Raw genomic sequence first — 13,964 nt, 5'->3', positions numbered from 1 at the left:
CGCCGCCATTTCATTATGATAATGCATTGCCCCATGTCGCAAGGATCTGTACACAATTCCTGGAAGCTGAAAATGTCCCAGTTCTTCATCAGTGGAGGCTCCTCGGAGGAGGAAGGGGAGGACCATCCTCCTCAGTGAATTTAATAAAAATAACAATTGTAAAACATTAACAAAGTTATACTTTTTAGATAAAACTATACAAAATATAATCACGTCACCAAATAACTGATTATAACACACTATTTTGCAAAGAAGGTCTACAGTAGCCTCAACAACACTCTGTAGGGTACACCATGGTGTAGCAGGACAGCTAGCTTCCGTCCTCCTCTGGGTACATTGACTTCAATAGAAAACCTAGGAGGCTCATGGTTCTCACCCCCTTCCATAGACTTACACAGTAATTATGACAACTTCCAGAGAACGCCCTCCAGCCTATCAGAGCTCTTGCAGCATGAACTGACATGTTGTCCACCCAATCAAAGGATCAGATAATTAATCTAGTACTGAAAGCGTAAGCTACGACTAGCTAGCACTGCAGTGTATAAAATGTAGTGAGTAGTTGACTCAAAGAGAGAGAAAGACAATATTTGAACAGTTTTTAACAAATTAATTTCTTCCAAAATGATGGAGCAAATGCAGCTATCTAGTTTAGCCTACTGAAACACCCTGCTCAAACAGAGGGATGCTATTTTAGCTAGCTGGCTATGACTTTCCAACACAACACTGGAACTCTTCCAATTCAAGGTAAGCTTTTGGTTTTACTAATTTATTGCCACCGGGGCCCGCTGATGTAACTGCTTACTTACTGTACAATAATGCTACTGCATGATTGTAGCGGATTTACTAACGTGTTAGTTCTATTAGCTATGCTGACTATGACATTAAGCTAATATGGTGACAACAATGTAAGCTGTGTGTAGCGGTTTGGCTTGGAAAGGTTTTTTCGCCTGGTCACATACAGCTGATGGGTTGTGCATTGAAGTCCAGAAGTGAAGGGAAGAGAAGGAATACAACGTGGCTGTTACTAGAGTGAACTCTGTTTACGTGTGATCAGGGGTGCATTCATTCCGCAGATTCTGTTGAAAAATGTTTCTTAAACGGAATCAAATGGAACAAAACGGTGATAAAAAGCCTGACTCACTAGGCCTAGGCTGCCATAACAATCTTGTGGTAGGCCTAAGCCTACTACAGTGTTATTTTTATGTTTGTCCAATAGAAACTTGTTTGCAACTGTTGGACTAATGATTACACCCTATATCAGCAAGATGCAGGCAAGAGTGGCGTTATTGAATGTCACTGTCTGTCACCTCAAATTTGTCTCTCAACCTGTGTGCACCTACGTTGTAAACCTTCATTCAGGCTAGGTTGTAGCAACATGATGGGTATAGGGAAAGTTCTAGTATAATGTAGTAGCCTAAACCTATCGCTGTTACATTGAACTGGGTGAATGGAATATGAATAAGAGTCATCCAATATGCTGTAATAGAAATAAGGCCATGCTCATGAAAAAACAATCGTCCTCCCTCATCTTAAACGGCACAGTCCGCCACTGGCCTGCATACTCACCAGACATGTCACTCATTGAGCATGTTTGGGATGCTCTTGATCAACGTGTACGACAGCGTGTTCCAGTTCCCTCCAATATCCAGCAACTTCACACAGTCATTGAAGAGGAGTGGGACAACATTCCACAGGACACAATCAACAGCCTGATTCAATCTATGCGAAGGAGATGTGTCGCGCTTCATGAGGCAAATGGTGGTCACACCAGATACTGACTGGTTTTCTGATCCACGCCCCTACCTTTTTTTAAGGTATCTGTGACCAACAGATGCATATCTTTATTCCAAGTCATGTGACATCTATAGATTAGGGCCTAATGAAATTATTTCAATTTACTGATTTCCTTATATGAACTGTAACTCAGTAAATTGTTGCATGTTGCGTTTATATTTTTGTTCTGTATACTTCCAGCAGTTATGGATCTGTGCATAAATTGTCTTAGGCCTACTGAGGTGTTTACATGAAAACCAGTCAACCAGGATCTTCATTATGCTACCACAAAGTCGTGGGCTGTTTTGGCACTAGAATGGATAGGCCTAAATCTAGACTAAATACTGGATCCGCACAGTCGTGTCCAAGCCAATGATTTAAACTCCTCAAAACATTTAATTGAAATACTGAAGAATGCCCGGGAGTGTCAATATGGCTGACCGGTGGCTTCAAAGCCTCTCAATGGCCAATACATAGCATCAGCAATCCAGGGTTTATATACATCATTGGTCAAACCCGTTGCTTCGCACTACCACCCACCTCTGTTAAACATATGCTTGTAAAAACGAATTCATGTCATAATCGAAGACCACAGTAAAACGCTTAATGTGTCTCTAGAATGCGCAGCTGTTTGGTTTCACATGCGGGCTAAGTAGCGACTGGTATCCCTTGGGAGAAGGGTGTGTCCTTACCTCAGAGCTTTCGATGTCCTGCTCTCTCGCCACTCCTCGCTGTCTTCCAGAAAAACAGACACCACGCCCAAATTTGCGAAGCCACAGGATCAAGTGGATTTAAGAGCCTGGCTAGCCCTAACTCAGGGATCTGTCAATGTCTCTGGCACGATGTCTCATTGCATCGACGTTTAGGCCTATGTTGAAATGACACTGTTCAGGAGACTAAGGGATGGTCTACACCAGGGCTATTCAACTATATTCTTACAGGGGCCAGATGTAAAAAAAAGCTTAATTGCAGGGGGGCCGGACATTTTCCACATGTGATTGTTCTTCGGAAGAACTGTTTAAAAAAGCAACGCACACACACCAATAAAGCACTTTTCTTAAAATTAAATGTTGCTAAAATTAATAAGGGAAGAAGTGGAGGCCTCTCAACCAACGTGACTCGAGCTGCAACCAAAACATTTGATAATCATTGAAAAGGAAAAGTCACAATGCTCGCTCACCATTTTTATATATAATTTAAACAACAATTAAAAGTTTATTAAAACTAATTAGGTCATTTTAAAATAATCTGAAAACGAAGCATCTCAATAAATAATGGAAATATATGTCAAATCAGGTAATGCTAAAATCCAGTCAGAAGGAAGTATGCTTTGAATTAATTTCCTTCAGTCATTATGTGCGTTTTTTTGTCACACTTCCTTCTAAAGAGTCCTTTAGAGTACTTCAGAGAGGCAAACAGAAGGCACATAGGTGTGTTCCTGAGAGTCATATTATTCAGGAATGGGGTCATAATATTTTGTAGATAAAAACCGTTCAAATGTTTTTTATTGACTGTACGTTTTTGTTTATCCATATGTAACTCTGTGTTGTTGTTGTTTTTATCGCACTGCTTTGCTTTACCTTGGCCAGGTCGCAGTTGTAAATGAGAACTTGTTCTCAACTGGCTTACCTGGTTAATTAAAGGTGAAATAAAAATAAATAAAATAAATAAATAAATTAATATGAAGAAAAAACATGCTACATAAATTTAGGTGCTAGAAACCGCTAGAAACCACACTGTGCTTGTCATTTTAGGGATTTTTTTGCAGATATTTTATTAATGTTCAGAATTGATCAAATGGCCAGTCTAAATTAACAAACGGGATGGAGCTGGACCACGGGCCGTCAGTTGAATAGCCCTGGCCTACACCCTACAGTATACCTACTATTTTAAACAATAGTCAAATTAGGCATTAATGATACAATTATATTTAATGACCTTAAGATTAAAACTCCCTAAGAATGAAGGAAAGTACAGTATGAGTAAATACCTTATACAAGCTACTTCATAAAAGACACACACACACACACACACACACACACACACACACACACACACACACACACACACACACACACACACACACACACACACACAATTACTCAAATACGGATATGATTTTGGCACAGGCAATTCAGTGCATTCTTACAGTCTTCCACATAATTAACTTTCAGACAGTCATGCCCTTTGTGTTGCAATAGTGTCAATATGTGTGGTCTCATTCCACTGTATCTGCATTGGTGTGTCAGCCTGTGTGTGTGTTGTGTGTGTATGTGTGTGTGTGTGTATGTGTGTGTGTGTGTGTGTGTGTGTCTGTCTGTCTGTCTGTCTGTCTGTCTGTCTGTCTGTCTGTGTGTGTCACATCACAGAATTCTTGTCAATGTCTGTGACACCTTATGTAAATTAGTTTACTTGACAAGTCTGAACAGAGCGACTTGAACTGTTTTGACTTTAAGTCTCAGAACTACCTTTCAATTCTTTGACAAAATCTGTCTGTGCTTGTATAGTCTTGAGTCCTTAAATGACAAAGTCTCATAGTTGAGATATGGTGCAGCGATTTGGGGGAGTTGTATCAAACTCCTGGTCTCATGTTCAAGGCGAACAGGCTGACCACAGTCCCAGTATTTTTAACTTTTTTGGTAGTGCTTATTATGTGCTTCCACAATGACATCACTTATATTTTAAATCAGAATTATGTTTCACTATGAGAGAGATAGAGAGATACTGTTTGATTTTTCAAGTGAAACCAAAAAACAGCCAGCCAAACAGCTTTTCCTCTCCCTTCAGTCACCTCATTATTACGGAATGCCAGAACCTGTTAAAACTTGCAGCACAGTGAATTGACTATGTTCCGGTCTTGTTTACATACTTGGCCATAGACATTGCTGCAACGTATGTGTGGCTCAACACCCTGTCATGAGGTGAGGTGCTAATATAGCTGATGAGAACCTGGCAGGATCACGTTTCGCAGGCAGTCAAATCGAGTATAGTGTAGGGTGCGTCTCAATAGTCTGAAGTGGCTTCCTCTCCGACTGGAGTATACTTTCACCTGTCCAGTTTTTTCACATCAGTGCAAATAAAGGAAAGAAGACGTGGAGAGGAAGGCGTTTTAGATTATTGAGATGCACTCATAGATTTCCTGCTACCCTCATCCTCTACCCTTGAGGAAACATCAGGCACCCTACAGGGCATAGTAGGTAGTACAATTTAAATACAGAACCAGCAGCATTATCACTGTAATCTAAATGTGCCCAACTCCAATCCTCAGGTGCTGCATTCCGTCTGATTTTCATTTCCCCCTGCACTTGATTGATTAAGCAATAACTGTCCCGAGGGGGTGTGGTAAATTGGCCAATATACCACGGTTTTTAGGCGCAACGTAAAGCGGATTGCCTGGATACATCCCTTAGCCGTGGTATATTGGCCATATACAACAAACCCCTGAGGTGCCTTATTGCTATTATAAATCAAATCAAATAACATTTTATTTGTCACATGCACCGAATACAACAAGTGTAGACTTTACCGTGAAATGCTTACTTACGAGCCCTTTCCCAACAAAGCAGTTAAAAAGTAAGAAAATTAGCAAATAAATCAAAAGAAAATAGTAACACAATAAAATAACAATAACAAGGCTATATACAGGCTATATAGAAGGAGTTCCGGTACTGAGTCAGTGTACTAGGATACGAGGTAGTTGGGGTGATTGATTGAGGTAATATGTACATGTAGGTTTGTGCCACTAGAGATCCTGGTTCGAATCCAGGCTCTGTCGCAGCCGGCCGTGACCGGGAGACTCATGGGCGGCGCACAATTGGCCCAGCGTCGTCCAGGGTAGGGGAGGGAATGGCCGGCAGGGATGTAGCTCAGTTGATAGAGCATGGCGTTTGCAACGCCAGGGTTGTGGGTTCGATTCCCACGGGGGGCCAGTATAAAAATAAAAATATGTATTCACTAACTGTAAGTCGCTCTGGATAAGAGCGTCTGCTAAATGACTAAAATGTAAATGTAGGTTTGGTTAGGTGATTGATTGAAGTACTTTGTACATGTAGTTAGGGGTGAAAAGCAGAAAGTCGGCATAGCCATTTGATTAAATGTTCAGTAGTCTTATGGCTTTGGGGTAGAAGCTGTTCAGGAGACTTTTGGTCCCTGACTTGGCGCTCCGGTACCGCTTGCCGTGCGGTAGCAAAGAGAACAGATTGTGACTTGGGTGGCTGGAGTCTTTGACCATTTTTAGGGCCTTCCTCTGACACCGCCTGGTATAGAGGTCCTGGATTGCAGGAAGCTCAGCCCCAGTGATGTTATGGGCCGTACGCACTACCCTCTGTAGCGCCTTGCGGTCAGATGCCAAGCAGTTGCCAAACCAAGTGGTGATGCAGCCAGTCAAGATGCTCTCAATGGTGCAGCTGTATAACTTTTTGAGGATCTTTTAAGCCTCCGGAGGGGGAAGAGGCATTGTCGTGCCCTCTTCACGACTGTGGTGGTGTGTTTGGACCATGATAGGTCCTTAATGATGTGGACACCGAGGAACTTGAAGCTCTCAACCATCTCCACTACAGCCCCATCGATGTGAATGGGGGCGTGCTCGGCTGTCAATTTCCTGTAGTCCACAATCAGCTCCTTTGTCTTGCTGACATTGAGGAAGAGGTTGTTGTCCTGGCACCACACTGCCAGGCCTACCACCGACGTGTCATCGGCAAACTTAATGATGCTGTTGGAGTTGTGTGCGGCCACGAAGTCGTGGGTGCGGCCACACAGTTGTGGGTGAACAGGGAGTACAGGAGGGGGCTAAGCACGCACCCCTGAGGGGCCCCCGTGTTGAGGGTAAGCGTGGCGGATGCTGTTCTGTCCTGCCGATGTATAGAAAAACCAGCTAGATTTATATTTTCCATGTCCTTGTTCAGCCAAGACTCAGTGAAACATAGGATATTATTACAAATTGGTTACCAACATAAATACATTTACATTTGACATTTTAGTCATTTAGCAGACGCTCTTATCCAGAGCGACTTACAGTTAAATAGAACAGTAATCAAGTATTACAGTATATCATACCCGTGGAATATTGTCTGATATACACACAGTTTAAATGCTGTTTCAGCCAATCACCATCCAGGACCCAAACTACCCAGTTTATAATTCATGTTTAATGTCTATATTAATCTTTATATAAACAAATGCTGTTTCGGGCCTCCCGAGTGGCGCAGTGGTCTAAGGTACTGCATCGCAGTGCTAGAGGCATCACTACAGACCTGGGTTCGATCCCAGGCTGTATCACAACCGGCCGTGATCGGAAGTCCCATAAGGCGGTGCACAATTGTCCGAGCATCGTCCGGGTTAGGTTAGTATTTGGCCGGGGGGGGCATCAGTTGAACGGTGTTTCCTTAGACACACAGAAGCGCAGTTTGGCAGGTCATGTTTCGGAGGACGCATGACTTGACCTTTGCCTCCCGAGCTATTTGGGGAGTTGCAGCGATGAGACAAGATCGAAATTGGGGAGAAAAAAAAAAGGTTTGGTGCGGTTTTTCCGAACACTGGTGCCTTTACCCCCTTAGTTCGGTTTGTTTGGACTGGCGTGAACATTCTATCAGCACTCGGGAGCACACTAAACAATGCAACATTTTTGCTCAAAAAGGTGGGTCTTGGTCCGATTCAATTCATTTCATGGTGCGGTTCGCTGCCGGTGAGAACGCACTCCGGACCAAACACAGGAAAAGAACCAGAGTCGTGCATTATTAAAAAATCAAATCAAATCAAATCAAATTTTATTGGCCACATGCGCCGAATACAACAGGTGCAGACATTACAGTGAAATGCTTACTTACAGCCCTTAACCAACAGTGCAATTATTTTTAATAAAGAAGTAAAATAAAACAACAACAAAAAAGTGTTGAGAAAAAAAGAGCAGAAGTAAAATAAAATAACAGCAGGGAGGCTATATATACAGGGGGGTACCGGTGCAGAGTCAATGTGCGGGGGCACCGGCTAGTTGAGGTAGTTGAAGTAATATGTACATGTGGGTAGAGTTAAAGTGACTATGCATAAATAATTAACAGAGTAGCAGCAGCGTAAATTATTGGTTGTTTGACTGTGAGCATTTGATGAAATGGATGCAGCATCATAACCTTCTGTGAGTAGCAGCAGTTTATAGCTTAGGGGAGATGGGCTATACCGGGAATATAGGCTATTGAGTATAGCCTATTCACGTCAAAGTTAGAGTGGCTATTGCACTGTTTCCTCCCGCTTGTTGTTGGAAGACCAAAGCGAAAGTAAGATGAAGATTGGGACACACAAGTGATGCTTCATAATAATCATAGATGGATTGAATGTGAGAATTTCTGTCCAATAAACAAATGACTTGCATGGACACAGGAATTTTTGTTTGTTTGACATTTGACAATGTGAAACCAACCGAACTTAATTAATAAAATACAATGTAACAAATAGTCTAACTCTGATTCTATAGCTCAAACTATGTGTGAAAACGCCCCAAGAGCCATTTTCATAGGGTGTATGTCAGGGTTCCCCAACTGGCGGCCCGTGGGGCGAATTTGGCCCACGGGTGTTTTATTTGGCTCCCATGTTTTCTGAGCAAAAAAATAATAATTGAAAATATTTCTTTATTTTTTCAGTTTAATTGTCCAGGTGATTTTAATGAGGGAAATCTGTTCCCAAGTACAGTACCAGTCAAACGTTTGGACACACCTACTCAGTCCAGGGTTTTTCTTTATTTTTACTATTTTCTACATTGTAGAATAATAGTGAAGACATCAAAACTATGAAATAATACATATGGAATCATGTAGTAACCAAAAAAGTGTTAAACAAATCAAAATATATTTTATATTTGAGATTATTCAAAGTAGCCACTCCTTGCCTTGATGACAGCTTTGCACACTATTGGCATTCTCTCAACCAGCTTCATGAGGTAGTCACCTGGAATGCATTTCAATTAACAGGTGTGCCTTGTTAAAAGTTAATTTGTGGAATTTCTTTCCTTCTTAATGCGTTTGAGCCAATCAGTTGTGTTGTGACAAGGTAGAATTCAGAATATAGCCCTATTTGGTAAAAGACCAAGTCCATATTATGGCAAGAACAGTTCAAATAAGCAACGAGAAACGACAGTCCATCATTACTTTAAGACATGAAGGTCAGTTAATTCAGAAAATGTCAAGAACTTTGAAAGTTTCTTCAAGTGCAGTTGCAAAAACCATCAAGCGCTATGATGAAACTGGTTCTCATGAGGACCGCCACAGGAAAGGAAGACCCAGAGTTACCTCTGCTGCAGAGGATAAGTTCATTAGAGTTAACTGCACCTCAGATTGCAGCCCAAATAAATGCTTCACAGAGTTCAAGTAACAGACACATCTCAACATCAACTGTTCAGAGGGGACTGTGTGAATCAGGCCTTCATGGTCGAATTGCTGCAAAAAAGAAACCACTACTAAAGGACACTAATAAGAAGAAGAGACTTGCTTGGGCCAAGAAACACGAGCAATGGACATTAGACCGGTGGAAATCTATCCTTTGGTCTGATGAGTCCAAATTTGAGATTTCTGGCTCCAACCGCTGTGCCTTTGTGAGACGCAGAGTAGGTAAACGAATGTTCACAGTTCCCACCGTGAAACATGGAGGAGGAGGTGTGATGGTGTGGGAGTGCTTTGCTGGTGACACTGTCAGTACTTTATTTAGAATTCAAGGCACACAGAATTCTGCAGCGATACGCCATCCCATCTGGTTTGCGCTTAGTGGGACTATCATTTGTTTTTCAACAGGACAATGACCCAAAACACACCTCCAGGCTGTGTAAGGGCTATTTGACCAAGGAGAGTGATGGAGTGCTGCATCAGATGACCTGGCCTCCACAATCACCCGACCTCAACCCAATTAAGATGGTTTGGGATGAGTTGGAACGCAGAGTGAAGGAAAAGCAGCCAACAAGTGCTCAGCAAATGTGGGAACTCCTTCAAGACTGTTGGAAAAACATTCCTCACGAAGCTGGTTGAGATAATGCCAAGAGTGTGCAAAGCTGTCATCAAGGCAAAGGGTGGCTACTTTGAATAATCTCAAATATAAAATATGTTTTGATTTGTTTAACAATTCTTTGGTTACTACATGATTCCATATGTGTTATTTCATAGTTTTGATGTCTTCACTATTATTCTACAATGTAGAAAATAGTACAAATAAAGAAAAACCCTTGAATGAATAGGTGTTTCCAAACTTTTTACTGGTACTGTATTTCCACGCATAATAGAGAGACACGTGATCATATACAAATGTAAGCAAGGTTTGAAATTATTATGTTTTAGTCAAATATTATATCTGTTTGGGCTCCTTGCAGTCAATTTGCAGTCTACAAATGATTTGTAATTATGTTCCGGCCCCCCGACCATCCACTAAAGGAAATAAATCGTCCCGTGCTTGAATCTAGTTGATGATCCCTGGTGTATGTTGTCTAGTTGTGTCTGTTTGGGCTGTCACTTCTCACCACTAGAGAGCAGTCTCACATGGGTTATGGGTCAGGTGGTGGGTCAGCTGTACAAGATCACAGGCAAACAGGTAGGGATGCATGGGGAATTGACTCACTCCCCCAGTATTGAAGGATCAGTTTTGTTGTTAGTTAATCACAAATTCACAGTGAGCACTTTACTATGGTTTTATCTAATGGAAGGAGATTCTACTCAGATAGGAGACATGGCGGAAGCAGAAGTGCTATTTGATTCTGTTGGCGCGAGTGAAGATAGAGGAAATTAGTGGAATGCTGTAACATCTAAGAATGGAGTTAAAAGGGCTAAAGTTGGAAATCAAGATAAGCATCTGTATGATAACGCCTCATTCCTTGTTGGAGTGCTATTCATGAGCAAGGACGTTTTTTAGGAAACCTGTTTGCGGTCACAAAGATGGTGAAAAAATTGTGTTAAAAATAAATGCACTGTTGGTTAAGGGCTGTAAGTAAGCATTTCACTGTAATGTCTGCACCTGTTGTATTCGGCGCATGTGACCAATAAAATTTAATTTGATTTGATTTGATTTGAAGGATGCATTGGGAGAAGTGGAGTCAGTCAGAGTGGCCAGGAGTGGTATGATGTTGATTTCATGTGTTAAAAGAACAAAATCAGAATACACTGTGGCTCTGCAAATTATCGACACATGAAGTGGAAAGTTATGGTTATCGGAGTAAGGCACCGATAAAAGGTGTCAAATCAGGTGTCTCGATGGATATTGAGGCTTCATGGTTTAAGATGAACATGCCAGGAATAGTTGATTTACGTCACTTAACCTACACCGTGAATGGAAAGAAAGAGGAAAGTCTCTGTTTTATTGATGTTTGATGAAGAATTTCTCCCGACCCATGTAAAGCTGGGCTATATGAGATAAGCAGTGTGAGCTTATGTACAAAAGCCGCTTCAATGTAAAAAATGTAAGAAGTTTGGCCACGTGTCAAGTGTTTGCAAACGGAATATCATTGTTGAAGAGTCTGAGGATGCACAGTGTTGCAATTGTGATGGGAATCATGTTCCAGAGTTCCCTGAGTGCCCTGTTAGGGTAAAGGAGGTAAAAGTAGAAAGGATCAGTACTGTTGAGGTCTCCTATGCAGAGGCAGTGAAAATTGTTGAAGGAGTGAGTAGAGATCATGAAGCTATGGCAGTGGATGCCCAGCAGTCTGTGGATGTCAGTCACTTGAGTGGTCCTGAAACACTAATTGTGAAGAAGGTTGATTTTGTTGTGTTTATTGCGCAGGTGATTAATTGTACAGGACAAACTAACTAAACAAAAAATCGAAATAATTGTGAAAGCGGCTAAAAGGTTCTTGGATCTCCAGGACTTCACGGCTGAAACATTGCAGGGAATATTGTCTGAAGATGCTCCCCCCCTCTCAGGCCCCTGAGCCTGTGTACGCAGCTGATTACATTGACTTTAGGTTTTTGAGAATAATATGAGTGTTCTATTATTATTATTATTATTTTATTTTTTTGTTGTTAAAGTATCTCAGTTTTCACCCCACCCAGTAGGTGGGGGCAATACACCTTTTTGGATGTAGTTTGCCAATAAAACCTTAAAGAAGAAGAAGAAGGGACACATGGGTGTATTCTGAGATTGACATAGCTACATCCCGCCCAGAAAAGAACACAGATTGCAACACCAGCACCTGGACAACCGATTATATTTGATATTGCAAATGTTTGGAACAGCATTGTGCTGTTGAGTGAACCCTATCGTGAACGTAACTCACATTGTTGTTGTCCCGTTGTGGTGATTTCAAATAGTGCTCCATAAACCACGTCCTAGTGGGCAAAGCTAGGCATGTTGCACTGGTTAATATGGAGAAAAGCCTCTTATTTCACAATGGGTCCGCCATGGTTCTGCCTAGCCGAGTTATACTAATATATTTGAGAACAGTGTATTGCAGTTAATTTCATCTTTGACTTAATAAGTAAAATATCTTTGAGTAGAATATCTTTGAGTAGAATATCTTTGAGTCCTAAACAGGGAAACAACAACAAGTCAGACAGTTCACAATAGAAAATACCCAGTTCACAATAGAACATATCAGAGGGGGGCATTGTTTAGCCTACTGCCTAAATTATTGGGATCATCTGGTTACCACCAGTGTTTGGAATAAATTAGAAATAAAAATAGAGATTAAATGGTATTTTCTTTGAAAAGATGGACCTGGCTGAGAATAGAACACAAGATTTTCTGCCTGAGTGTGGGCTGTTTACCACAATTTTCTGGAAAAGTCCATAATTAACCTATACAGCTCTGGATCCATTGTCTTACCTTCTACCGCAACAACTTGTGTCAATGATATGTCCTTTTATAGAATAGACCATTAACAATGGCTGCATATCCATTGTTCTTCTTCTGAAGTGTGGACTTGCACATCTATTCTCATCTCAGGGATTTAACAATGGGGTAAAGTAGCTCAAGCCAATGCTTACACATATCCAGTACTTGGATATCCATGAGGAGAGGGATGGACAATTGGTATGCAGCCATTGATTTCAGAGGGCACCCTATTCCCTATACATAGTGCACTAATTTTGACCATGGTCTGTTTTATCAAGAAGCTCAATGTATTCCAAACACTGGTGGTAATCAGATGATCCCAATAATTGAGATAGTAAATGATGCCCCCGTCTGGTATGTTCTATTGCGCACTGTCTGGGACTCGTTGTTTCCCTGTTTACTAATAGATTTGAACTTATTAAGTCAAAGACTAAATTAACTGCAATACACTGGTCTCAAATATATATGCATAACTAGGCTACACAGAACCAGTGGTGTAAAGTACTTAAGTAAAACTACTTTACTATTTATATTTTTGACAACTTTTATTTCACAACATTCCTAAGGAAAATAATGTACACTGAACAAAAATATAAACACAACATGCAACAATTTCAAAGATTTTACTCAGTTACAGTTCATATAAGGAAATCAGTCAATTTAAATAAATTCATTAGGCCCTAATCTATGGATTCCACATGACTGGTAATACAGATATGCATCTGTTGGTCACAGATACCAAAAAAAAAAAGGTAGGGCCGTGGATCAGAAAACCAGTCAGTATCTGGTGTGACCACCATTTGCCTCATGCAGCGCAACACATCTCCTTCGTATAGAGTTGATCAGGCTGTTGATTGTGGAATTGGCTGTGCGATGTTGCTGGACATTGGCAGGAACTGGAACATGCTGTCGTACACGTCGATCCAGAGCATCCCAAACATGCTCAATGGGTGACATGTCTGGTGAGTATGCAGACCATTAAAGAACTGGGACATTTTCAGCTTCCAGGAATTGTGTACAGATCTTTGCGACATGGGGCCGTGCATTATCATGCTGAAACATGAATGGCACATCAATGGGCCTCAGGATCTCGTCACGGTATCTCTGTGTATTCAAATTTCCATAGATAAAACGCAATTGTGTTCGTTGTCCGTAGCTTATGCTTGCCAGTACCATAACCCCACCATGAGGTACGCTGTTCACAACGTTGACATCAACAACCTGCTCGCCCACATGACGCCATACACCCTGTCTGCCATCAGTTGAAATTGGGATTCATCTGTGAAGAGCACACTTCTCCAGCGTGCCAGTGGCCATTTTTCCACTGAAGGAAGTTACAACGCCGAACTGCAGTCAGGTCAAAACCCTGGTGAGGACAACGACCATTCAGATGAGCT

The sequence above is a fragment of the Coregonus lavaretus genome, assembly GCF_964263955.1.
Source record: "Coregonus lavaretus genome assembly, chromosome: 7".
Taxonomy (NCBI): Eukaryota; Metazoa; Chordata; class Actinopteri; order Salmoniformes; family Salmonidae; genus Coregonus; species Coregonus lavaretus.
This window is presented reverse-complemented; position numbering follows the sequence as displayed.